The sequence below is a fragment of the Cervus canadensis genome, chromosome 14 (assembly GCF_019320065.1).
Source record: "Cervus canadensis isolate Bull #8, Minnesota chromosome 14, ASM1932006v1, whole genome shotgun sequence".
NCBI classification, from domain to species: domain Eukaryota; kingdom Metazoa; phylum Chordata; class Mammalia; order Artiodactyla; family Cervidae; genus Cervus; species Cervus canadensis.
The window spans coordinates 4530895-4541447 of record NC_057399.1 but is presented as its reverse complement, the minus strand read 5'-3'; positions in this window follow the sequence as shown (position 1 = coordinate 4541447).

Here is a 10553-nt window from a genome sequence, read left to right as displayed (position 1 = left end):
GTTTAGCATGGTATTTCAAGGCTGCTGTCAATTCCTATGTTTTTAAATTATTTTGAAATTGGAGTAAGTCATCTATAATTTTTTTCTTAAATTAAAAATTTACCATGTACAAAAATTGACTTGCAATGTATTTATTTTTACTTGGGATGTCATAGAGCAGAGATGAATAAAGAGATCTTATCTAAATGCTTTTCAAACCCAGGGATTTGTGCATGAGATGAACATTTTTAATGTCTAATTAAAATAGTCTCCTTTTTATAATTAAATTGAAACTGAAATTACAAATGAAATGTATCCATATATTAAAAGCTAGAGAGAAAAAGTAAAAGGAAACATGTAAATAAACAAGTTTTTGTAGCTTAAGGAATATGATTAGGACACCGTTGCTATTTTGAAAGTATAGATTTTAAATCCTGCATTGAAACAGACAAATAATATGACTCATGATTGAACTAAAACTAGGTCATCTTGAAAATGTATTTTAATTTTCCATAGATCACCTCTCTTAAATATTTGATATGTGGGCCTATGACTTCTACAGTATGAGTGGCCAGGTCACTCAGTCAAAGAAATTAAACCAATCTTGTCAATATTTTAAGATGGAGTTGCTTCCTATGCTGGGATAGTATAGAGACAGAGTAACGGCTTTTGTCTTCTTTCCTTTTTTTTGTCTCTACATGTACCATCTCCTGGTGTTGCATGAGGCTTCCATGATGGCTCAGTGGTAAAGAATTGCCTGCCAGTGCAGGAGACCCAGGAGCATGGGTTCAATCCTTGGGTTGGGAAGATCCTCTGGAGGAGAGCATTGAAACCCACTCCAGTATTCTTGCCTGGGAAATTCCATGGACAGAGGAGCCTGGGGTTGCAGAGTCGGACATGTCTGAGCAGCCGAGCACACATTTCCAGCTGTCTGGCCTCCAGTGTGGAAGAGTGAGTGGACATGAAACAAAGCACACAGAAGTGAAACCTGAAAGTTGCAATGTAGATGATGGTGAGACCCCTGCATATGTTTTCTTGTCTTTAGATCTAATATATATCCTCAGTGGTGCTGACTCTGTATTTATACTTCTTATATTAGCTCAGGAGCAACTAAGCATGTTGCTCAGGAGCAACAACTTGCTCCCAGCAAGAATCCCTGATAAAACTGGAATGGAGTTGAAAAATAAAATGGGTACCATGGCAGTTTTCTCTCTGTGACACTGGAATTTCTCTTTAGTATCTGATACTCACTTTAACTTTATATTTCTTTCATGATATAGGTGTCTCAGACTCTGTAGTGAAATTGTCACTCCAGAAAGATATTAATATTTATCTTAGAACTTCTGACCACAGCAAACCAGGGCCTTCTTATCTCCACGTGAAGATCAAGAACAAGGACTAACTGAGAGGATAGCTCTGGTTTCTGTAGTTACTGGGATCCGAAGCATGGAACAAAATCGCCTCTATTTTTAGGCTCCATTTCATAACTTGTAACATAATTAAATTATATTGAATTGAATAGGTTATCCCTCAAAACTCTGCTTAATAAAGCTGTTAAAGAGCAGGATTATACTGATTTGTATAATTTATTTTCAGTCTATATAAATACACTATATAAATGCAAGAATATTGCCCTAAATACTCAATGAAATGGCATTTAAAATTCCCAAACCAATGGGAGGGAGCCATCTTGTGGTTTAGACCCAGAGCAGCTTACATTTGTAAGAGGAAAGCATGTATATTCTTTGAAAATATAATAAATAACAAATATATATGTATAATATCATTATACATAATAAAATAATAAATACATTATGAACATAATTCTAAAGTCTTCATTTACAGGAAATTTCAAGAAAATTCTGGGTATGAGTAATTATTCTTTAAATGATTCTGGGAACTTATTTGAAACCAAGGGTACATAGGGCCTAGCACAAGATGGTTGTGATTTATTTCTTATTTAGCAAAGACATTTCTGTATGTACTGAGTTAGTAGTTGTATTTTCTTATTTAGCAAAGACATTTCTGTATGTACTGAGTTAGTAGTTGTAATGCTTACTGAAGATGCCAAAGGTGTTTTGGCCATCTCACTTAGGAAATAATGCAGAATAATGATATTAAAACAGACAATTGTATGTTACCTTTATATTCTGTAATTACTTTTCTGAGTCATAAAAATCAAGCACATTGATCAGTTAGAGAGTTAGTTATGCTGATAAGGCATGTGAACTTGTCATATTTTGTTGCTTAAGAATACAATGTATAATACATATTAAAAGGCATGCATGTTTATCATAAATAATACCAATGTAATGTAAAAGTTAATAAAAAGATGTTAATAATATTAAATACTATCACATTAATATTGCTTCTTAAATTTCCCTTTTAGAAACTAAATTATAATGCCTGTCAGGTGAATAAATCATATGAATATATTTCCCCTAGATGTGTTTCTTTAAATAAATAAAATAACATTTTCTATATATCCCAATATTTTCACTAGTCAACTTTTCAGACAGTATGAAAAAGACATTTTTAACATAACCAATTTAGCATCAGCAAATAGGTTCTGATTTTTCAGACTCAACGTATATTACAAAGACTATGTTATTTCCAGTTATTTCTCATGCTTCCTCTTTTTCATTCAACATGGAAAAAATGGAGTCAATAATATGAATTGGGAAAGTATTTTATTAAATGCAACACATTAAATTCCTTAATTTTAGAAAAGGTCTTGTATAGAGATTAATTATTGCTCATAAACAGTACTAACATGAATTGTGCATGAAATAAGCTTCTGATCCATGACGCATGGTTCCTGCAAATGTTTTCTTTCTTGCTTTGCTCCTGAATGTGGAAGCAGCTTTCCTGTTCACCGCCGCTTGGGGTTTCTACTGCCTAAATCAGGAGGGACTCAGGAAGGTTTGTTGATGATGATAGGAACAAAGAAGGATAGTATTACTCAGAGATAATATTACCAACAAGTAGACTTCTGGTATTTATTAAATATGAAGTAGCAGATTAAAACATTATTTCTTTCAAGGGATGCAATAATCCATTGTCAACCTCCTAGCAGCAAACTTCCTAGTAACTAAAAAAAAAAACAAAACTATACTGTTGGATTTTCTACTCTGTTTCAAATAATTTGGAAATTGAATAAATTCCCATGGGGTCTTATTTACATTTTATTCCATATTTTTTGACTAGTCACTTAGTAAATGCAAGGTTGCACTCACAAGAATAATCTTTCATAGAATAAGTATTTCAAGCTAGGTCATTCTGTACAAAATTAGTTTTTTGGAGAAAAGTAACTATTTCAAAAAAGACCCTATAAATCTATAAATACGATTGCTTCTGTAACTATTTAAAAGATTCTAATTTGTTTATTTACTCTGAAGAAAATGAACCTGACATTATTATCTCAGAAGACTGAGTGATTGTTTTTTGGATGGCTTAAACAGAGACCCATTTGGAAGACCAGGAGCCATGAGGCTAGACAGGCAGATGTGTCATTAGATTTCTAATTAGTATACCTTGTTTGGAGAATAAGTCTTTAGGCCGCTAATGCCTCTTGTCACATCTGGGACCATGAGTAAGAACAACCCCAAGTTCCCAGTGTCCTGAGTGGGCTTTTCAGAGCAGCACATCACTGGGGTAAAGACTACTTCCTGAGAAAACTTGATAAGACAACACACAGGGTCAAATATAAGGAAACAATATAAGATAGCTACATATTTTCAGTGTACCATGGTTCAGTTAATAATAGTCTCATTCCAATTTAATTTTTCCATGAACAGGTAATTAGCGATGGAAACTGTACAAAGTTAGAAACAAGAAATACATATATAAAGGGAAAATAAGTTTATCAGGAAAGAAATTGTCAGCAAGAGTAAACTGGAATAAAATACCAAGAAAAAACAAACAATTCAGTGGTACTGAAAATAGAAAATATGAGAATAATGAAAATATTTTAAACCATGAAAATACACATTTATTTTTTTAAGTTATAGTTTATCAATAAGTTGTGCATGTGATGCTTATTCATATACATTTTGGTTAAACATCTTTTACCATGGATATCTCTAGCACTTAATACTTTGAGATGACCTTGCTTGAGTCTATGACAGCATTTCAGCCAAGAGTTTCCACTGACACTGTGGTATGAACCGTTCAACTGCAACTCAAGAAGTTAGTAAAGGCCAGGTCATTAAGGAAAACACAATGCCAACCTAGCCAGCAATTTCCAGCCCATCAATTTTCCTGAATCTTGGGCATTCCATAAATACAAAACTACATTTAAATTATAAGTACTTTGAAAATGAGAGACCAATTATCACAGATCATATTGCAATAATTTCTTAATTTCTGACACATTAATTTTTCTTATTTCTTTGCCAACTATTGTATTATCAGTAAACTCTAGCCTCACTGTATAGAGGAAAACACCACATGGAAATTCTAAAAATAGAAAAGACCAACATTCTATTCTGAAATGGTCTCTATGGGCAAATTAAATAGAAGTGGTTTATTCAACAAAGAGATTTGAAGGAAAAGACTTTCAAACAAACAAAACTTATTAAAAAATAATGTGAAATAATTTTTCTAAATAGTCATATGTCTTCTCTCATTCTAAGTTGAAAAGTTCCATTCACCAGCCTCTTTCCTGTACTTTTTCTGTAATGATATACATATATTAAGTCTTCTCTGAATGGTGTATTACCAAGTTTGTAATCTCTGTATAATAACTTCCATCAGAAATGCAGAAAACATGACCCTTTCATAAAACTTAAAAAAATGCGACAGAAGAGTTATTCATATTCTTGAAAAGAGTTAATTTTTATTGTTTCTGATCAAATTATCTAGTTACATGATAAATATTATATACTGTACATGAGTTAATGACTCTGATTTGAGAATTTGTAACTTTCAGAACTGAACTAAAGATCATACAAAGAGGAACAAGTTGATAAAACAATGCATACAATTTTAAATATATTTTCAGCATAGTTTCCTGAAAAATATGATATCATCTGGACAGGAAAGTAGACAGACATCAGACTCAGGAAGATGTGTTTTAAATCTACAGAAAAAAAATAACACCATAGAATAGCCGTACTTTTTCTGGTAGTCTTTTAAACATCTTGGCTCATGAATAATAAATCACTGTATATAATATTATAATAGTACATTGAAAATATATGGCACATTTTCTTTTCATTTTGTTTTCCACAGCAGCTTATATAATATTCATAGACAGGCAGTCTAGTTCTATTTTTCCCAAGTATCATAATCTTATCATACATTAAAATACAAATTTAAGGAAAAGCCATTGCATAATTCATAGAGATGAAAGTGAAGGAGTGCAAAATTATTCAAGCATGTTCAATACAGTCTCACTCTGAACCTTTCCTGAACTTTGACACACAGGTTCTTACTCTTCATTTACATTACAAGCCAGACTGAATAATGAATATGTAGTGGGTTTGCCTGAAGACACCTTGGTTAAAACCATCCCAGAAAAAAAAAAAGCAACAATTAAAACAACTTCATTCATTACATTTTTATTATATTAATAGCTTTGCTCTGAAAATTTTATGTTTGACTGATAAAGTGAAAGTGTTAGTCACTGAATCATGTCTGACTCTTTGAGACCCCGTGAACTGCAGCCCACCAGGCTCCTCTGTCCATGGGATTCTCCAGGGAAGAATACAGGAGTATGGGACTTCCTTGGTGGTCTGGTAGTTAAGACTCCCAATGCAGGGAACCCAGGTTTGATTCCTGGTCAGGGAACTAGATCCTACATGCCACAACTAAGACCTGGTGCAACCAAATTTTAAAAAAGAAAAGAGTACTGGACTGGGCAGCCATTCCCTTCTCCAAGGGATCTTTCTGATCCCAGGGATCAAATCCCAGTCTCCTACATTATAGTCAGATTCTTTACATCTGAGCCACTAGGGAAGCCCCATTAGGGTGTTTTGTTTTTTTTTAACAGCTTCATATCATGAAATACATTGTTAAACACTTAATTGAAAATTATTGCCACATTATAGGAAGACATTTAAAGATACTACAAATGATTTACATAGAATTTTATCAATTTCTATTTATTGACAAAGACAATTTTATATTTCATTGTTTTATGCACCTGAAACATCTCATTGTTGAACACAAAGTGTATCAATAATTTACTGAAATTAGAATAAAGCTAGTGATAGGAGATTAAAAAGGAATATTGATGAAGCCCCCACACAGGAAGTAGATATGAAAAAACACATGATGCACTGTCCTTAAGGGGATGGGGGAGACTTACTTAGTTGGAATATATTAAGTAAAAGTCATCTCTTGATAAACTTTTTTTTTTAAATCACTTAAAGCTGTGTCACAGCGGAAGAGGCTGCATTCAGAATAATGAACTCTCGGTTGCTCTAAGAGTTTCAGGAGAATGTGGGTAATTCAGGAGCATTCTGGTACATTTTGTACCAGGAATGTACCACAGATGGTGATGATTCTGACACTGGAAGGAAAGCTGAACTGAAACAACTCAAAGGTTTATCTTTAATTTTTAAATATAAAGACGTAAATGAGAAATAATTACAATGAATATGAAGAAAGAAAAATTATAAAACATTCAGTGATAAATTGAGTATTATTAGAAGAATAAGTTTGTGTATGTTCATGTCAATTGTTTTCACTTGTGGAACTCTTGTCAATAACCCAGAGTTCCATACTTACTTGGAACATACCAAATTCAGCCCTCACAACTATGTCAGGTATCTAGAAGGTGCTACAGGAATGTTTGTTAAACCAATGATTGAATTATATAATCTCATGTTGAACACCAGTGTGTATACGTGTTCAAAAATGTGCGTAAGGGATATTAACGTACAGCCAGGAATCAAAATCATTATTTTTTAAAATAATACTCTACCACTATCAAAACCCTTTTAATGTGTTTTATATGTAGTACTAGTTATTACTGATTGTCTTTCGGAAGAATTGTTTGACAAATATTTAGTCATTCTTCAAACACAGTCCAAGCAGTGTTTTATAATTCTATCACTAATAGTTGGAGAAAAATTTGACTCACATAGCTTTGTTCTTATGTTTTTGAGCCAAAATATTCTGGTTTCATAAATAAGAGATGGCCAAGTCAAAAGACTGCACTGCTTGTATTTCCCACCAGAAATCACTGATATTGCAAAACACATCACAGAATTAAGAACATCTTCCTAGAAAAGCTGACTTTTTTTTGCATTTCCAGTTTGAAGACATTTATCCCACGAACAACAGCAATGATAAGTGTGTGTGCACACATGCACATGTGTGTTTGGGGGAAGGGAAGCAAAGAGATGAAGGCAACATAAAAATGGTAGAAGAAAGAATGAGTAAGAGTATCCTAGCAACTGGCTCAGGATTCTGTTCTTTAGGCTGATTTCTGGTAGAAGCTTCTCCAGATATTTCCCTGCCTGAGTTATTTTCAAATCCTCAGGGGCTATATTTTACACATGGACTCTAGGCATCCTTGTTATCAAAGAATACGTGCTTCACTTTTTAAGTATTTAGAACAACAACTGTTTCCTTATGGAAGTTGAGTATATTTTTAAAGAGGAATGGTGGCTGGGATAAAAGTTTAATTTTAAAGTTATTAAATTAACACAGTTCCTTCCTACTGTGTCCTACTTGTTTATTCACAGAGAGTTTATATAGCAATAAGAATAAAACAAACAAAAAAATAAAGAATAAAACGAGATTGCTATATTTTATCACTCTTTGTTGGGCCTTCCCTTGTAGCTCAGATGGTAAAGACTCTGCCTTCAATGCAGGAGACCCAGGTTCAATCCCTGGGTTAGGAAGATCCCCTGGAGAACAAAATGGCTACCCACTCCAGTATTTCTGTCTGGAGGATCCCGTGGACAGAGGAGCCTGGCAGGCTACAGTCCATGGGGTCTCAAAGAGTCAGACACAACTTAGTAACTAACACTTTCACTTCACTTTTCATCACTGTTTGTAATACTTGAACCAGAAAATAAAAACCAATGCATCTGCTGAGGAAGACAGATCAGTTATTATGGGTGTTTTATTTGTATTCAATCAAGGGGGAGCCTGTGTGTTCATATGCACTGTAGTTTCTAAAATATTTAATTGAAAAGCAGCCCACTGTCTTCTAGACACAAACTTTAATTCTTATCATTTTTTAGCATCCCTCATTAAGAGATGAGTTGGTGAACTTGAAGGTCTAAAATAAGTCATGGAAACTGAGATGGTGACTGTTTGCTTAGTTAAAGGTTGTTATTCACTGATCACTGGGATGGAGAAGATTGTTTCTGCACTGCTATGAATGGTCCCAAGAAGAGGATACAATAAGGAATTATGTAGGCATTGTGGAGAAGAAGATTTGGTTGCCATTATACTCAAAATTGCAGTCTTTTTTGGAATTCTAATCCTCATGGTCTTACCTTTCGACTGCTCGTTGTTCAGACAGGCTCAGCTAAGGAAAGTGGTCTTGTCAAAAATTTTGGAAAAACTGCACCAGAAAATCCTTTAGTTTTGCTTGAGCAAATTAGTTCAGGATACAGTCTTAAGAAATATTGAAATTTGTCACTTTAAAAAGTTGTGCAGTTTTTGCAACCCAATTCTTCTCTGAAATGCACATGACAGTGGCAAGTCTGTATAGTCTGCCAGAGCTGGTGATGGTGCTAAAAGTTCCAATATGTCTATAATTGCGTGTAACTCAGTCCAAAAGCCAAGGATAGGCAATATAATGATCTAGTTTAAAAATTGAATACCCAAATGAACAAGCAAAATGTCATTATCATAATTGTTCTTGATAAGTAAATATAACTCAAAAGACAAATTTGCAATTATAAAGGTGCAGAAACTATTCTTTGAGTCACTGAAACAATTTCCAACTAATCCCCTAAATGAACTAACATAAATATTAATGCATAGGCCCTAGTTTCATTGACGATATTTGCCTTGGATAGACTGTTAAAATTAAAATGCCTTGAGGTGGAACCCATACTTATTCTTTTCATGTGTTTCAGTCAAGTTCTTTACCTTGCAGTCTTTGCCTTGTCAGCATTAATGAGTATGGACAGACAGACTATATAAGTCAGTGCTGCGTTCTTAGGGTGTTTCGCTTTTCTTTACTAGGTCAGGATCAACTAGATGAGAAATACAGATGGTATATGCTCATAAATTTTGAGAACTTCTCTTGTTATCTATGTTTCAAGGTCTGTGAAATCTATTTAGAGTTGGAGACAGGACCTCAAAGATTACTAATGATTCATTGGTCTAAGAACTGTGGCTTATATGCCTTCTGAGTTTCATTCTGAGAGAGCTCTAACTGGTTGTTAGAGGACACCTGTGAATGTCAGTGTTGCCCACTTCCTATTTATTTAATATTGAAACATTTTCTATGTTTAGTATTGGCAAGTCCCATCTTTCCTTGAGTACTTATCATGGAATGTGTGCTTTGTAGATGAAAGAACAATTTAGCTGCCAATATAACTCAGTCTTCCAAAGTGAAGCAGGTTGAGGTATATCATGTTAAGAATAGAAAACTGTATTTTTAAAAACAGGGTGAAAGACATTCAGAAAAGGGAATGTATAGTACGGAGGATACACTTATTTTTCTCTTAAAATCATAATTACATAAGTTGCACAGAGTGCTAAAACAGTTAACAACTTTCTCTCTTCCATCAAACATGCAGCCTCATTTTCTCACTGTTTTGCCCTAAAATTTCCATTATCTTCCATAAGATCCTGGGAATTTATAAGCACAATGAATGTACCCATATTTTAGGGATATACAGATTGAAAGCATCTGTAATTTAAAATTAAAGTAAAAGTTGTTAGAATGAATATACCTATAGAATAGGAATTGACTATAGGATCAGTAGTCAGTACAGCCCCTTAAATTCAGCTAATGAGGGAGGCATAGGCTCTCCAGGTGAGTAAGTGTTCTGGAGAAACATCCAGAAAGTATGGAGACATTTTAGAAACCCTTGGCTTTCTGCTTCTACAGCAACTTTCTGGAATCTGTTTTAAATAGTAAAGAAAGTTCTAGGTCCTCACTATACTTAAACTCCAATTCTAATAGCTGGGAAAGAAAAAGATGTTACATGGTATATGCTAAGGTATCAATACAGGGTTTCCTAAAATTCACATGCAACCACAGATTTCAGTGGTTGAGATACAAAATTAGAAAAAAAGTGAAGCAAATTGCATGTAGAAAAATAACAAACTTTCCAATGTGACCATTTCAAAATGCTTCAGAATATCCATATTGGAATTTCAACCTATGTGTGAGTACTCAGGGCATATGCACACATTTTAATTTACACATCATTAATAGATTTGCAATTGGTTTAATTTGAAATATCAGGGTTTGACACAGGGTCATTTAGGCAAATACTGCCTTAGGATACTAATTACAATAAAGTTTCACCATTTTAAAGGGTATCTAGGAGTTCATTTTAAAAGGTATCTTCGGGAGTTGGTGATGGACAGGGAAGCCTGGTGTGCTGCTGCAGTCCATGGGGTCACAAAGAGTCGGACACAACTGAGCGACT